Source organism: Portunus trituberculatus, chromosome 5 (genome assembly GCF_017591435.1).
Source record: "Portunus trituberculatus isolate SZX2019 chromosome 5, ASM1759143v1, whole genome shotgun sequence".
In the NCBI taxonomy this organism is placed as follows: domain Eukaryota; kingdom Metazoa; phylum Arthropoda; class Malacostraca; order Decapoda; family Portunidae; genus Portunus; species Portunus trituberculatus.
In genome coordinates this window covers 3,584,554-3,599,741 of record NC_059259.1, presented here as the reverse complement: position 1 = coordinate 3,599,741, position 15,188 = coordinate 3,584,554, and the positions used below count along the sequence as shown (strand labels likewise).

The 15,188-nt window shown below is 44.2% G+C and overlaps 1 protein-coding gene across 1 annotated transcript in view; it reads right to left on the bottom strand.

Annotated features, from left to right (window-relative positions):
* Positions 1-15,188, bottom strand: part of LOC123515080 (lachesin-like) — a 115,890-nt gene that overhangs the window by 55,180 nt on the left and 45,522 nt on the right. The gene's annotated exons all lie outside the window — the stretch shown is intronic.

Sequence of the window (15,188 nt, the reverse complement as noted above, 5' to 3'; positions counted from 1 at the left end):
CTCTCTCTCTCTCTCTCTCTCTCTCTCTAATATATCATTGTTTGTTTCCTTAATACCAAAATTATCTTGAATGCAACAATAACAACAATAATAATATTTTTTGTATATTCTTCTTCTTCTTCTCTTGCTTTAACTTCTTTATTATTTCAATTTCTATTCATTTTTCTATTCTCTTTCAATCATATTAATTCATGTCACGAAGATAAGAGAAAATAAATAGATAGATACATAATATTTTATTTTGAATATTATGGTTTTCAGTCTAATTTATTCTTGTTTTGTGTATTACTGTGTTTTTTCTCCTTCCCCTTCCTCGTCAAGTAAAGTCAAAATTCGTCTTTTTTTTTCATTAATGAACTCATTTTTTTTTTCATTTTCCATATTTCTCTTATCTATCAGTTTTGCATATTCCCTCCACTATTTCCCATCATTTATCAACTTATCATTAAATCAAACCCTTAAAAAACGAAACCAGTTCTTTTTTTTTCAAAACTTGACGTAAGAAATAACTTGTGAAATTATTGTTGTCACTTTCCTCAACTTTTCCACGATATTTTAACTTTTCCGTCATTCTCCACTAGCACAAATCAATCCACAATCACGTATGGACATTTCTCACTATTTGGTCATTGTGGATTACTGAGGAAAGGGTCGCGGTTGGCGGGATTCAGTGTGGATGGAGGCGGATGAAAAGTTAAGGGGGAAGGTGTGGCCGGAGCGACGAGCGGCATCTCCTTCCCCTCTTACTGTTGCCGAGACACTGGCCTGCCTCTAGCTAGCCACGGCCCAGAGAGGGGTTGATGGAGCACTCTCTCTCTCTCTCTCTCTCTCTCTCTCTCTCTCTCTCTCTCTGGTCTTCATACTTCCTATGCGCATGTCCCACGCTCTCTCTCTCTCTCTCTCTCTCTCTCTCTCTCTCTCTCTCTCTCTCTCTCTCTCTTCTAAAGACTCATAAATGTGATGTTGCCTAAATCTAACTTCTAATGTGAGTGAAATATTCATCACGTAACATTAATATTTGCTGTAATTGGTCAACTCGTCTATCATTCACTTTCTCAGAAATCATCGTATATAATCAAGAAATCACAGTACATTCTCAAAAAAAAACTCATCTTATACAGCAGAAAAATTCATTGTATGTCAGGGAATCATCATATAATTCATTCTCTCATCTTTCTTTTTCTTACCTTATCAATTTCGTTGCGCCATTAACTGATTCGCGATTAACTCATTCAAACTTACTGTCATTAATCATAAATCATTGAATGACATCGTTTTCTCCATCAATATTCTTTTCTCCACACTTCCTCCAGTAATATCTTGGCGAAGAGGAAAATCAAGTCAACTTTTCGCTTTCTTTAATTAAATACTATTCTTCGCTTCACAGTCCAGTATACGTTTTTTCTTGTTTCTTTTCATTCCTGTTTATCATTACAGCATCCATTTCATTTATTTCTAGTTTCTTATTTTTTCTTTTTATTCTTTATGTAATTTATTTTGTATATTTTCATTCATCTATAAGAAATTATACTTTCTTATTACAGTAAGTTCGCAACATTTGTTTTCTTCACATGGAGTTTACAAACTTTATTTTTTCCCTCATTACATTTTTTTTTTTTAATAATTATCTCTTCTTCTTAATTGTTGTTGTTGTTGTTGTTGTTGTTGTTGTTGTTGTTGCTGTTGTTACTATTATCATTATTATTTTAGTGAGACTCATTCGCCAGCTATACTGGTTGTCGTTTCAATGACTTCATTCCAGGAATGACCCACGGTTCACTTAGTATACCGCTCTACTAAAATATCATCTAGAATAGTGTAGGCTGCATTAGCAAAATAAGAAAACGGGGAGCTATCAGCTAAGGCGCGTTTTTGATAGTCCACGCTTAAGGCAGCCTTAAGCCTGGCTTAAGGCTGACGTCATTTTGTGTTCTTTCATGTCCCCAAACTTGAGCCAGAGTGTAGCCCGCCTTAAGGCAGGGCCGGCCAAACTCAAGCCAGCTGCAGAGCAGGCTCTACTTTCCGCTAGCCAGTTGTGACGTCACATGTAAATAAACAAATGATAAGACATGACGAATGAATGCTCCATTAGCTGCTGTTGATAGTTCTGCACCAAACTGAATGCTGTTTCAGTATCTTCTGGTATCTCTGGCAAGTCTGGAAACATGATGGACTGGACTGTTGATGCAGGGAGGAAAGATAAGTTACAAAGCTGCAGCATATCTTGCATTTCCTGTTCGTCCGCCATCTTTATTGTTGTCATCTGTCAGCTGGTGACTGGTCACGTGATCGAAGGTCTAGCAGGCCCGTTTTCCATTGTCCCAGGTTCTGCTTAAGCCTGCCTTAAGGCGAGGTCTAGCCGCAGGGGCATTAAAAAACGCAGCTCTATTACATAACGTTACTGTTAGAAAACTGCATTCTAGTTTTCAGCGTTGCCAGAGAAACACGTCTTCTGGTGCCTCCTTCGTTCTCCACTTCGGGCTGTTTCCACTTTTCTTCTTTACGAATGGTTAGTATATAGTGTTTCTCAGGTGCAGAGCTTGTTTGTAAGCTTTAGGAAGTGGAGTGCTTTAGCTAACTCAGAGATTACCTGGTGTGGGCGGTTTTCTCTGATAGTTGCCGGTGTTTTGGCAGCAGCCGGTAACAGCTGTGCTTAGCTGTCAATCCTGTTCGCCCTTTTATGGGAGATTTTTCCTGCTCAGTTTTTGTTCTTTCTCTAGCGATGGTTCGTCGTCCTGAGTAGAACTGGACTGTTGCTCTTGAATAGTGTTTTTAGGGTTGTTTTCTTCCTTGAGAGTGTTCTCCCTTCATGATTCACCCTACCTCCTGTTGGGGGCACTTTTCCCTTTATTACTGTGCTTCTCCAACCTCGGGGTTTTCTCTACCCCTGAAGCGAGTCCTCCTTCCTTTAGGAGAGTACCATACACTTTGAGAGGTACCATGCCCTTTGTAGAATGTTCCTTGTCCCTCGAGAAGATACCTTGGCCCTCTGGAGTCCCAGGCCTCGTGGGTGTACCTGCCTCCTCGGGGGTTACCCTACCCCTCAGCAGAAAGGGATGTTCCCCACCACGTAGGAGGTAGCATAGGATGCCATGCCCTTCGAGGAAGCCCCTCGGGCGTATCCCTCAAAGTGTTCCTTGCCTCTTGAGGGGATTTTTTGTTATGGAGGAAGGGAAACTGGCCAATGGCAACAAAAAAAATACTATAAAAGGCCCACTTGGTTGCCAGTTCCCTGAAAGATTAATAGAGTAAGCCAAAGTCTGAGACAAATGTTTTGAAACCTTCCTCTTAAAAGTCAAGGCGTAGGAAGATGTAAATACAGAAGCAGGCAGGAAGTTCCAGAGTTTACTAGTAAAAGATGAATGATTGAGAATACTGGTTAACTCTTGCATTAGAAGTTAGAAGTTGAACAGAATAGGGGTGAGAGAAAGAAGAAAGCCTTGTGCAGTGAGGCCGCAGGAGGGGAGGAGGCATGCAATTAGCAAGATCAAAAGAGCAGTTAGCATAAAAATTAGCGATAAAAAATAGCAAGGGATGCAACATTCCATTAGTGAGAAAGAGGCTGAAGACAGTCAGTCAGAGAAAAGTAGTTGATGAGACGAGAAGGTTTTTATTTCATCCTGTCTAATAAAACTGTGTGAGTAGAACGCCCCCAAACATGCGAAGAGTACTCCATACAAGGACGGATAAGGCCCTTGTACAGAGTTAGCAGTGGGAACGGCAAGAAAAACTGGCGGAGACGCCTGAGAAACCCTAATTTCATAGAACCTGTTTTAGCAAGGGATGAGATGTAGTTCCCAGTTTAGATTATGAGTAAAAGACAGAACGAGGATATTCAGTGTAGAAGATGGAAACAGCTGAATGTCATCGAAGAAGAGGGGATAGTTGTCTAGAAGGTTTTGATAAATGGAGAAATTGAGTTTTGAAGAATTGAACACTACCAAATTTTTCTGCCCCACTCAGAAATCTTAGAAAGATCAGAAGTCAGGCGTTTTGTAGCGTCCCTGTATGATCTGTTCACTTTCTGAAGGGTTGGTCGTCTCTGAAAGGACATGTAGATCTAGGGTAGTATCATCAGCTTAGGAGTGGATAGGGCAAGAGATTTGCTTAAGATCATTAATGAATAATAGAAAGCGAGTGCGTGAGAGTACAGAACCCTGAGGAACACTACTGTTAATAGTTTTAGAAGAAGAACAGTGGCAGTCTATCACAGCAGCCATAGAACAGTCAGAAAGAAAATTTGAGATAAAGTTGCAGAGAGAAGGATAGAAACGGTAGGAGGGAAGTTTTGAAATCAAAGCTTTGTGCCAGATTCTATCAAAAAGCTTTTATGTATAATATAACAGAAAAAGTTTTTACCAAAACCCCTAAAACAGGATAACCAAGACTCAGTAAGGAAAGCCAGCAGATCACCTTGACGGAGGCCTTGCTGCCGATCAGATAGGAGATTGTGAAGTGTCAGATGTTTGAGAATCTTCCTATTCAGGATAGATTAAAAAACTTTAGACAAGCAAGAGATTAAAGCTGTAGGGCGGTAGTTTGAGGGGTTAGAATGGCTAACTTTTTTTTAGGAACAAGCTTAATGTAGAGAAACTTCCAGCATGAAGGAAAGGTAGAAGTCGATAGGTATAGTTGAAAGAGTTTGGCCAGGCAAGATGCTAGCACGTAAGCAGAGTTTTAAGAACGATAGGAAGGACCCCATCAGGTCCATAAGCCTTCCGAGGGTTTAGGGTTTAGGCCAGCAAAGGCATGGAAAACATCATTACGAAGAATTTTGATTGAAGACATGAAATAGTTACAAGGAGGAGGAGAGGGAGGGACAAGCCTAGAATCATCCAAGGTGAAGTTTTTTAGCAAAGGTTTGAGAGAAGAGTTCAGCTTTAGGGACAGATGAGATGGTAGTGGTACCATCAGGATGAAATAAAGGAGGGAAAGATGAAGAAGTAAAGTTATTGGAGATGTTTTTGGCCAGATGCTAGAAGTCTTGAGGGTAGTTGGAGTTTGAAAGATTTTGACATTTTCTATTTTATAAAGGAGTGTTTGGCGAGTTGAAGAACAGACTTGGCATGATTCCTGGCAGAAATTTAAATTGCCTGAGATTCAGATGATGTAAGGCTCAAGTATCTTTCGTGGGCAACCTCTCTATCATGTATAGCACGAGAACAGGCTGTGTTAAACCAAGGTTTTAGAAGGTTTAGGATGTGTGAGGGACTGGGAAGCAAAGGGTCTTCTTGCCTCTCCAGCATTGAGGTTCAGGATCACGCTAAGAACTACACGTGAGAATCAAGAAAACAGTAGGAAAAACAACCTCATATTATAAGCAGAGACATACGTAGATACAAGACCAGTGGTGCTGAGCTCTCGGAATCAGTAACAAAGGTAACTGGTGGAGTTTGACGGTGGAGGGTCAGTGGCCGCTCCAGGGCGGAGTAGTGCAAGAGCAGATCAACGGGGGCCCCACACAACAGCTTCCTCACTGATCTTCCCAGAAGTGGAATGGTGACATGCATGGTGTAGTGGACTGGACGTACAGACGATGGGGTGATGAGGAGTCTCGGCTTGCCCAAGTTCCCAGGTTGAGGCAGCCAAGCAGGCCAGAAGTGTGGTGGCATTGTAAGAGCTGACTGCTGACTGCCTCAACGATGGCCCAGTCCTCCCTCGTAGCTTCGAGTAGAGGAGGGGCGAGGAAGCCGTGACAAGGGGCAGGGGGTCGGGGGATGTAGCTGGGAAAGGGATGGCACGAGGAGTAACCAACCAACCAGCAGGGCGAAAGTAACGATCTGTGAGTCGAGACAGTTGCCCTTACAATGCTCCCAAAGCAAAAAACCTATGGTAGGTAGGTTTGAAGCAACCCGAGACAAGACAAACCTTAAACGAACAAAAAGAAAAACATTAGAGCTACCCAGGAAAAAGACTAAGGAGTTCAGCACCAACATTGTCACTACTAGCGATGTGAACCACCCTGAATTTGTAGGCCTGCAAACTCAAAGCCCATCTCAGAAGTCTGTCGTTTTTGCCCTTGAAAGATTCCAAATATACCAGAGGCTTATAGTCCACGTCTAAGAGGAATTCTTGATCAAGCAGGTAGTAATCAAGTCTTGATATGCCGAAAACATTAGCCAGACATTCCCTTTCTATAGTAGAATACTTTTGTTCCCGTTTCAGCAGCTTCCTACTTGCTTACGTAGCAAGATGGGGGTATTCCTGATGATACTGGAACAGCACTGCTCAGAGTCCATGGTTGGAGGCGATGGTGGGGAGAGCGAAGTGCCACTTCTTATACGGAAGCCTCAAGACTGGTTCATTTAACAGGAACAGCTTCAGTTGGTGGAATTTCTCCAGCAAGTTGTCGTCCCACTTCAGTGGCTCGCGGACGGCTTTCTTCAGAAGGTTGGACAAGGAACCAGTGTGTTCTGAAGCCTGTGGGAGGAATGTTCTATTGAAAGATATCATGCCCAGAAAACTCCGTAAACTTTTCTTTGTGGTGGTTGGAGTAGCCATACAGAGAATATCAGTCTTGCTGTGTTGGGGTCGAATATGGCTGCCATCGAGATGGAAACTAAGTTACTGGGTGGAAGACACTCCAAATCTGCATTTGCTGGGTTTATTCGTCATGTGGTGTTCACGAAGTCTTAGCAGGGCATTTCTCACAGAATATATATGCTGAGGCCAATCTGTGGAATGAAGATATTGTCAAAGTAGAAGAGAACGTTCGGCAGTCTTGAAAGGACAATCCTCATCACACGAATGTAAGAGGCACAGTGGTACAGTGGAACCATGCGTGCTTTGGGGTCCGAGGGGTCTCCAAGCGCACGGGTTCGAATCCTGTCCACGGTCCGAGTGAAGGTTGGGCTTCCTCACTCGGAGCAAGGGTTTCCTAGCGGTTGGGGTTTGAGATAGGAGGTACTCCAGAAAATACCTCCTTTAGCCCATAAGTTCCCGTGAAAAGCCCACATGGTATAAATAAAAAAAAAAAAAAAAAAAGTTCGAACGTGAGTTTGTTGAATTCCATCAGTCCGCTGTGAGTTCAGAAAGCATTTAGTGGTTTAGCACTTTCAGTTAATAGTATTTGATAATACTCTTTACATAAATCCAGTTTCGAGAAATATCTCCCTCCCGCAAATTTGTGTAGACCATCCTCCACAGTACAGGCTGGTTCAGAATGGAAAACAGTAACCGAGTTGAGGTTGTTGTTAAGAATATGTATGTAGCTGAATCTTTGAATACTGTAAGTGTTGAAGAGACTCGGGCAAAATCTTGACAAAACCAGCTTGCTCAAGGGAGCTTATAATAACAAGGACTTAACCATGATGGGTTCTGTGTATTTCAAAACAAACGGTTTACAAACATACAAATAAAGTTCCTTCTCGCATCTTTGTAATGCAAAAAAACATAATAATAAATCACATAATACTTTTCCATTTAATACTTCTAGACTAGAGAAACAATACTGAAAATTATTTAGAGCACAATAGCTATAAGTCTCAACTAAAATTAGTGGGCAACTTGTACTTTTCAGCTATAGTGCTATAAGTAGGTTTCACTCCTCTCGGCAGTCAAGTTGGGCAAGTCAACAGCTCCTGGCAAGAATGGCATCACCTATGATATCCTCAATGCTCTCCTGGAGGTAAAGGTAGACAACCCTATCTTGGATTTATTTAACATGTCTTTCACTGCAGGCAAGCTTCCCCGCTCTTGGAAAACAGCCATCGTCATCCCAATACCCAAAGGTGGGCCATGTACTCTCTGGCAATGTACATGGCTTCCTAAAAGGTCAATCTACAAGTCATTGTTTTGTTGAGTGTCTTATAAATAAGGATGCTACCTGCAGAGCTTTCGTTGATCTCAAGGGTGCCTTCGACAGGGCCAACAAAGATGTTATTATGGAGGAACTCATTATCAAAGGTGTCAAAGGTAGATTATTAGGATGGATCAGGGACTATTTGTACAATAGAACAGCACAGGCTTGGTTTCAAGGTGCAGTCTCCTCTGAGGAAGTTTTTGAGCTTGGAACACCACAGGGTGGAGTCCTTAGTCCAATGCTTTTCAATGTTTTAATGGACTAAATTGCACGCTGTTCCTTTCCGCAGGGCACCCAGGTCCTCATCTATGCTGATGACATACTCCTCCAATGCCCCACACCCAGGATTCTCCAGGTTGCTTTGTCACAACTGGCAGCGTTGTGTGTCCAAATGGGACTAGTGATTAAACAAAATTTCAAGTTAAAGGGAAGGTCTCTCAGCTGCCCACTGTAAATAACATTCCCATCCCTAGAGTTCACATACACAAGTACCTGGGTGTTCAGATGAGCTTTAGAAAGTCTCTTCAAGCCGTCCACTATGTTCGAGACCTCTGTCTGCAACGGCTAGCACCACTTCGGCTGCCAGCCAACAGGGGCCTGGGGGCAGGCATTCCAGTCCAAAGAATGTTCTATATATCTGTCATACGGTCCCTTATTGATTATGCCACCCAACTCCGTCCCCTGGAGCTTGTACAGAATGAAGCCATGCGGATAATCTTGGGATGCCCCAGGACTGCACGGATTGAAGTCCTCAGAGCTGAACTGCACCTGCCGAGTATTATGTGTAGGGTACAGGAAATGACTTGTCGCACAATTAGTCAGATGCTATGCACGGCTCTGACTCTCTAAAGGGATCACTGACCCCCTGTACCATGATCCTCGCACTCCTACAACACCATACCTCAGGAAGATCTTGGGAGAACTGACAAGTGTAGGTGTAGCCGAGGCTTGTATTAACGTTATGTCACCGCTACAACCCGCCTGGAACCCTCACCGTGTCAGTGTTGATATTCACTCACTGCATCAGCCCAAGAGGGTCTGGCTTCCTCATGTGCTGCAAGACATGTTCATGACTAAATTGTCCAAGTATCCACACGTTCAGGCTATTCATGTTTATTGTGATGGGTCAGTCAATGGCAGCAGGTCTGGATGTGGGCTGTTCATCCGTGACTACATCTCTGCCAGTCTCTACACTGACACTGAGGTTTCCAGGCACCCATGTCTTCCACTAGAGCAGAACTGTATGTTGTACTGGAGGCGCTCCACATTGTGGCGCCTCTCCATAAGAATGTATATTTCTTTATTGACAGTCAGGCTGCATTGTACGCCCTTCAATCCACCTCCCCCATGGACTGTGATCTAGTTAATAAGTGTCTTGATCTCATCCACGCCCTAGAAGGTGCTGGTGCCACGGTCCATTTCATCTGGATACCCTCTCATGTGGGTATCCCGTTAAATGAAAAAGCAGACCACCTTGCTCAGTGTGCCCTACAAGATGACACAGTGGACCCTGGCACTGAGCACACTCTGGGTTATGTTAAGAGTAGCATTAAGGACTTTGTACAAAGTAGCATTAGTGATCAGTTGGAGCTTTGTTGCCATAGGGGCAGTAGCACTAGTCTTCACTATGCACGTGTCTCCCAGAGCTGTGCTTACACCTACGGGAGAAACACTGCATCATATGACAGGGTGGCAATGAGGCTCAGATTAGGCTACAAATACTTTTGGGAAGTCAGTGCTTCTCCTGGTGTGTGTTGTGTGCTGTGTGCTACACCAAGGGGATACACTCTGCGTCACTATATCATGGAATGTCCTCTCATTGCTAAATTTAGGCCACAAAGTCAGCATGACTGGTACAGCCTCATTGACCATCTCCTAGACTCTGCCACCCTCAGGGATATACTCAGGGAATATCCTCAGTTTGCTCCCAGACTGTAGGATGTCTTAGGCAATAAGGTGTGCAATATGTGTATTTATTTATTGAAATACTTGTATTCTTATTGTGCATACTTTCCAGAGTTGTTTTTGTGATACTTTAACCTTAAGTCTTTGCCCAGGGGGTGGGTGGCAAGGCCCATCCTCCTCCTTTGTTGTAATTATTTATTAATTCAACAATAAATGTATCAATCAATCTAGTTTTTTTTTTTTTTTAGAGAAGTATTAAATGTAAAAGTATTATGTGATTTATTATTATGTTTTTTGCATTACAAAAATGTGAGAAGGAACTTTATTTGTATGTTTGTAAAGCCTTTGTTATGAAATACACAACCCATCATGGTTGAGTCTTTGTTATTATAAGCTCCCTTGAGCAAGCTGGTTTTGTCAAGATTTTGTCCGAGTCTCTTCAACACTTACAATATTCAAAGACTCAGGTACATATATATTCTTAACAAGCTTTAGTTGGATTGTACTAGAAGGTATTTAAGCTTGGTTTATTGTCAGAAAGATGTCTCAGGACTTGAAAGAAGATCACAAGAATAGAGGGTCAGCCAAAGGGTGGTTGTCACGGAGATTGAAAAACTCCAAGATTTATATGAGGACACTGACACCAGTTTTGAATTGTTAGATTCTGCTGTTAGTGTTTTTGACCAGAGGCTGGTGGCCTTTGATTCTCTTCAGGTCGAGATTGAGTTACTTCTAGATGAACCTGATGACCTTGAAGCTGATATTGATGAAACTGATAGGTAGAAGGGTAAGAGCCCAATCAATCAATCAATCATGGGGAGAATATGCTAGGGGGCGCGTCGCCTCACGTACCCTATGGCGCCACTCCAAGTGGTCGTGCCTCGTGAGACTCCATGCAGGTTCCTTTCCCATGCCAAGTAACTCCCAGCAAGAGATATCAACTTGCAACAGCCATAAATTCTGTGGACGTTCCCTTGGTCTCCTCCATGCTGCGTTATCCCTTTTGGAGAGAACTGGATTTGCAAGATCGGTTTCCGTATAGCGTGCCATTCGCCCACATAGTCGCAGTTGGCATTGACGGACTAGGCTGGTAATCGGCCTTGAATCAGTCTCATGGAGCAATCGTTAATTTGACACAAAGTCATACCAGCTGTACGCCATGATTATGCGAAGACATCTAGTACCAAAGACATCAATTCGCCTCTTCAGATCGGTGTTCAGCGTCCATCAGAGCTGGGCACTTCCGTACCTCGATCCGCACCTCCCCTCCTCCATACCTGCGGACCACCAAACGAGGTGCAGAGGTCCGAAGTGCGGAAGTAGCAGGTACGGTAAGGCGACATTTTAAGTCCGTACCTCCGCCCCTGAGACGTGGGGAAAGACGAAATTTTAAGTCCGTACCTCTGCACCTGAGACAGGTGCAAAAAACGAAATTTTTAATCCGTACTTCCGCACCTGAGATTTTCAAGGAAAAAAAATAGATAAAGACGACAGTCTGCACTTCATAGCATTACTTTCGGCCGTTTTTGGCGGTAAATGTAAAAGTATTTGAGTGACGTCACTCTTTGTGCTGAACACATAACAGGTGTTAGTATCTGGCATGGAGGCGTACATTCCTCATTCTTTTTCTCAACCTAAACCTTCTAAACCATGGTTTAACTCAGCCTGTTCTCGTGCTATCCATGATAGAGAGGTTGCCCCACAAAAGCCTTCCATCTCCTGAATCTCATGCACTTTATATCTCTGCCCGGAATCATGCCAAGTCTGTTCTTCAACTTGCCAAACACTCTTTCATAAATAGGAAATGTCAAAATCTTTCAAACTCAAACTCTCCTCGTGACTTCTGGCATCTAGCCAAAAACATCTCAAATAACTTCACTTCTTCATCTTTCCCTCCTTTATTTCATCCTGATGGCACCACTGCCATCTCTTCTGTCTCTAAAGCTGAACTCTTTTCTCAAACCTTTGCTCACAACTCCACCTTGGACGATTCTGGGCTTGTCCCTCCCTCTCCTCCTCCCTCTGACTATTTCATGTCTACAATCAAAATTCTTCGTAATGATGTTTTCCATGCCCTTGCTGGCCTAAACCCTCGGAAGGCTTATGGACCTGATGGGGTCCCTCCTATTGTTCTCAAAAACTGTGCTTCTGTGCTTGCACCTTGCCTGGCCAAACTCTTCCAACTTTGTCTATCGACTTGTACCTTTCCTTCCTGCTGGAAGTTCGCCTACATTCAGCCTGTTCCTAAAAAGGGTGACCGTTCTAGCCCCTCAAACTACCGTCCTATAGCTTTAATCTCTTGCTTGTCTAAAGTTTTTTAATCTATCCTGAATAGGAAGATTCTCAAACATCTGTCACTTCACAATCTTCTGTCTGATCGCCAGTATGGCTTCCGTCAAGGTCGCTCTACTGGTGATCTTCTGGCTTTTCTTACTGAGTCTTGGTCATCCTCTTTTAGAGATTTCGGTGAAACTTTTGCTGTTATACCACAGTATTTGTTGCAGTTCTGACGGTCACTTTTTCCCTTCCAGATAGGAATAACCAATCCCTTTTCCCAGTCTGGAGGGAATGGTACCTGAATGCCATACAGCAGTCAAAACAACATGCAACCTACAGAACATGGCCTCACCATCCGCTTTGAGCAGCTCCGCACTGATGTTACAGATGCCAGCTGCCTTTCCACCCCTTAACTTTGCCACAGCCTCTTTTACATCATCAATGGAGGGTGCAGTTTCGTCAATGGGTGGATCAGCATCCAGCATCTGTAACCCTGCAGTTTGGAGCTGTCTGCTTGAAGGATCCACCATGAACAACTGATCAAAGTACTCAGCCCAATGAGCCATCTGCCCATCTGCATCCGATATGAGGCCACCATTTGCTGTTCGAATAGCACTCTCCTGAGATGTAAACTTAGAGCGGAGTTTCTTCAGGGCTTGATAGGCAGGTCGGAGGTCATTAGCATTTAAATGACACTCTACATCCTCAGCAAGACCCCTGACATACCTCTCCTTGTCTCTCCTCAGGAGAGCTCTAGTCCTACTTGACAGAGCCCTGTACTGGTCTCGGTTTTCAGTAAGTCTGGCAGCGTGACTCTCCTCAATACTGTCCAGCATCTCTACCAAGGTGAAGCCACTCTGTGATCTGGGGCGTTCCTTGGCAGCCTCAAGAGTCTCACGTTTGAAGGTATCCCATAGCGCTACCGGGTCTTCAATGATGTCGAGCACTCCAGAGTGATTGGAGACTCACTGCATACTCCTGGGCACATGTCAAGCCCTTCAGTTTCTCAAGATGAAACACAGTGTGGTCACATCTTGGAGGCTTTCTGGATTTGACGTGCAGCTTGAGTGTAGCAACAACAAGCTTGTGATCAGTCACAAGAATTCGGCACTGCGAAAAACCCTGCAGTTCTGAAGGATCTTCCAACAAATACTATGGGTATGGTCGATCTCCTTTGCTTCCCCTCCGGCATTGCTATACCAAGTCCAACGGTGCAGCGCTGGTCTCTGATACCAAGAACCTGCAATTCTCAACCTTCTGGATCTTGCAAGGTGCAGAAGAAAATAGCTGTTGTCGTTCCTGGTACCAGAGCCATGGGGACCAACACATAACTCGTAGCCGGTTCTCTCAGTGCCAGTGACAGCATTAAAGTCGCCCAAGACAATAAGTGCATCACGATAGCGACACTGGTCCGGCACAAAGTCGAGTTTGGCGTAGAACGTCTCCTTCTCTTCAGTTTGACACACCTCGGTAGGATCGTATACTGCAACAACAGACATGAAACCTAGACTGTGCTTCAGCCTTAGTCACATTATACGCTCATCAACTGGAGTAACCTCTGCAACGGACAGCTGCAGTCTGCTGGAGACACCTATGGCTATTTCCTTAACATGGTGTCAAGGACAGGACAAACCGATTAAAGGAGGGTGAACGACAGCAGCCTCCTTAACCTGGTCTAAGGAAGATTATACACACGCCAATGATTTAAGTAAATATGTATACGAAACAACATTCTGTTGGTGCACGTGTATTAACAAAGCCAGTACACTTCCCCATAAGTCCACCACTCCCACCACATAGAACAAACTCGTAACAGGTGCACAACCTGGAGAAGGCCATGAGGGTTAAGGAGGACCGACGGTATCCACCGGATGTGGTGACTTGGCGCAGATAGGACAGTAGGAGACAGACACTGCCGATGTCCACACAGCAGGAACAGCTCCAGCAGGGATGAGAGGGAGGAGTAAGGAAGCTAGGAGCTCCGTGGGACGCTCTGCCAGTCCTCAGTGAAGGCAGACCGACGTCGCCTCGCCTCGGCGCCATGTCAGCAGCTGGATCTGGGCAGTGAAGCAGCTAGCGAGATATCAAGCAGACTCGCTCGCTGCAGAAGCTTGTAGATGAAGTTTCTGGCTGGCAGTGAAGCACAGGTTAGCGAGCAAACCATTGTGTGTGTGTGTGTGTCTGGTAGTTCAGCCTTTACACATGGTGACCATTGCTCACGCCGGACCAATAGTAAGTAAAACCCTTGCTACTGCCAGATCTCCTTGTCTCAGAAAGTCCCACCATATCCACCCTCAGCCTACTGAGCTCATCTGATAGATGAGGCAGTCGTTGATTCTCTGAGAAACTCAAGACGTTCCAGGAGCCTACATGTAGAACTCTCCAAAGGTTTACCTTAGTGATGGTCCGACAGGCAAGTGCCACGTCTGCAGCCCCACCAGCACCCCCAAAGTTGTAAATAGGGCGAGGGGATGGTCCCGTCCCTCTCAAGACACAAGGATCTCGCAAGATTTCCCTTGCATCCGTCATACGGGTAGGAAAGCAAGGTCAGACCCCCCAGCAGAAGCGGATCGGAAATGTGGCCTAGAGCCTCAATCCCGACCTCTACTTCTAACTCTCGTAGTGGCTGTGAACTTTTTTACAGAGAGGGTTGCAAGCCCCACCCCAACCAGCTAGGTCAGCCTTGGGCAGGGACACTGGTATCCCTGAGAGTTAAAGACCTTGGCTGCCAAAGAAAGGACAGAAAGGGAGGTAAAGACAGCAGAAACAGAAGGGGACTGAGCTATGGGAGGTAGAGGGCACTTACTCCTCACTTGGATACAATCCACCCACCACCATAAGAGCCCAAGCAGCTACACTTTGAGGAGAGCAAATGATGATAATGATAAAGCATCTCCCACTTCTAAGGAGAGGTCAGAGGTTAAATTACCTAGATTGAAGCTCCCCAAATATTCTGGTGAATTAACTGAATGACAGTCATTCTGGGACAGATTTGTGGCACTCGTAGACCAAAGTGAATTGCCAGATATAAGCAAATTTAGTTACTTGTAGTCACTACTTCAAGGAGACTCTATCAGTCACTCAGGGCTTGTCTCTTTTTTCAGCAAACTATAAGGTGGCCTGTGACCTGCTAAAAGAAAGATTTGCTCGTCCTGAGAGGATAATATTTGCCCATGTGCAAGGTTTACTGAATATTTCCTTGCCA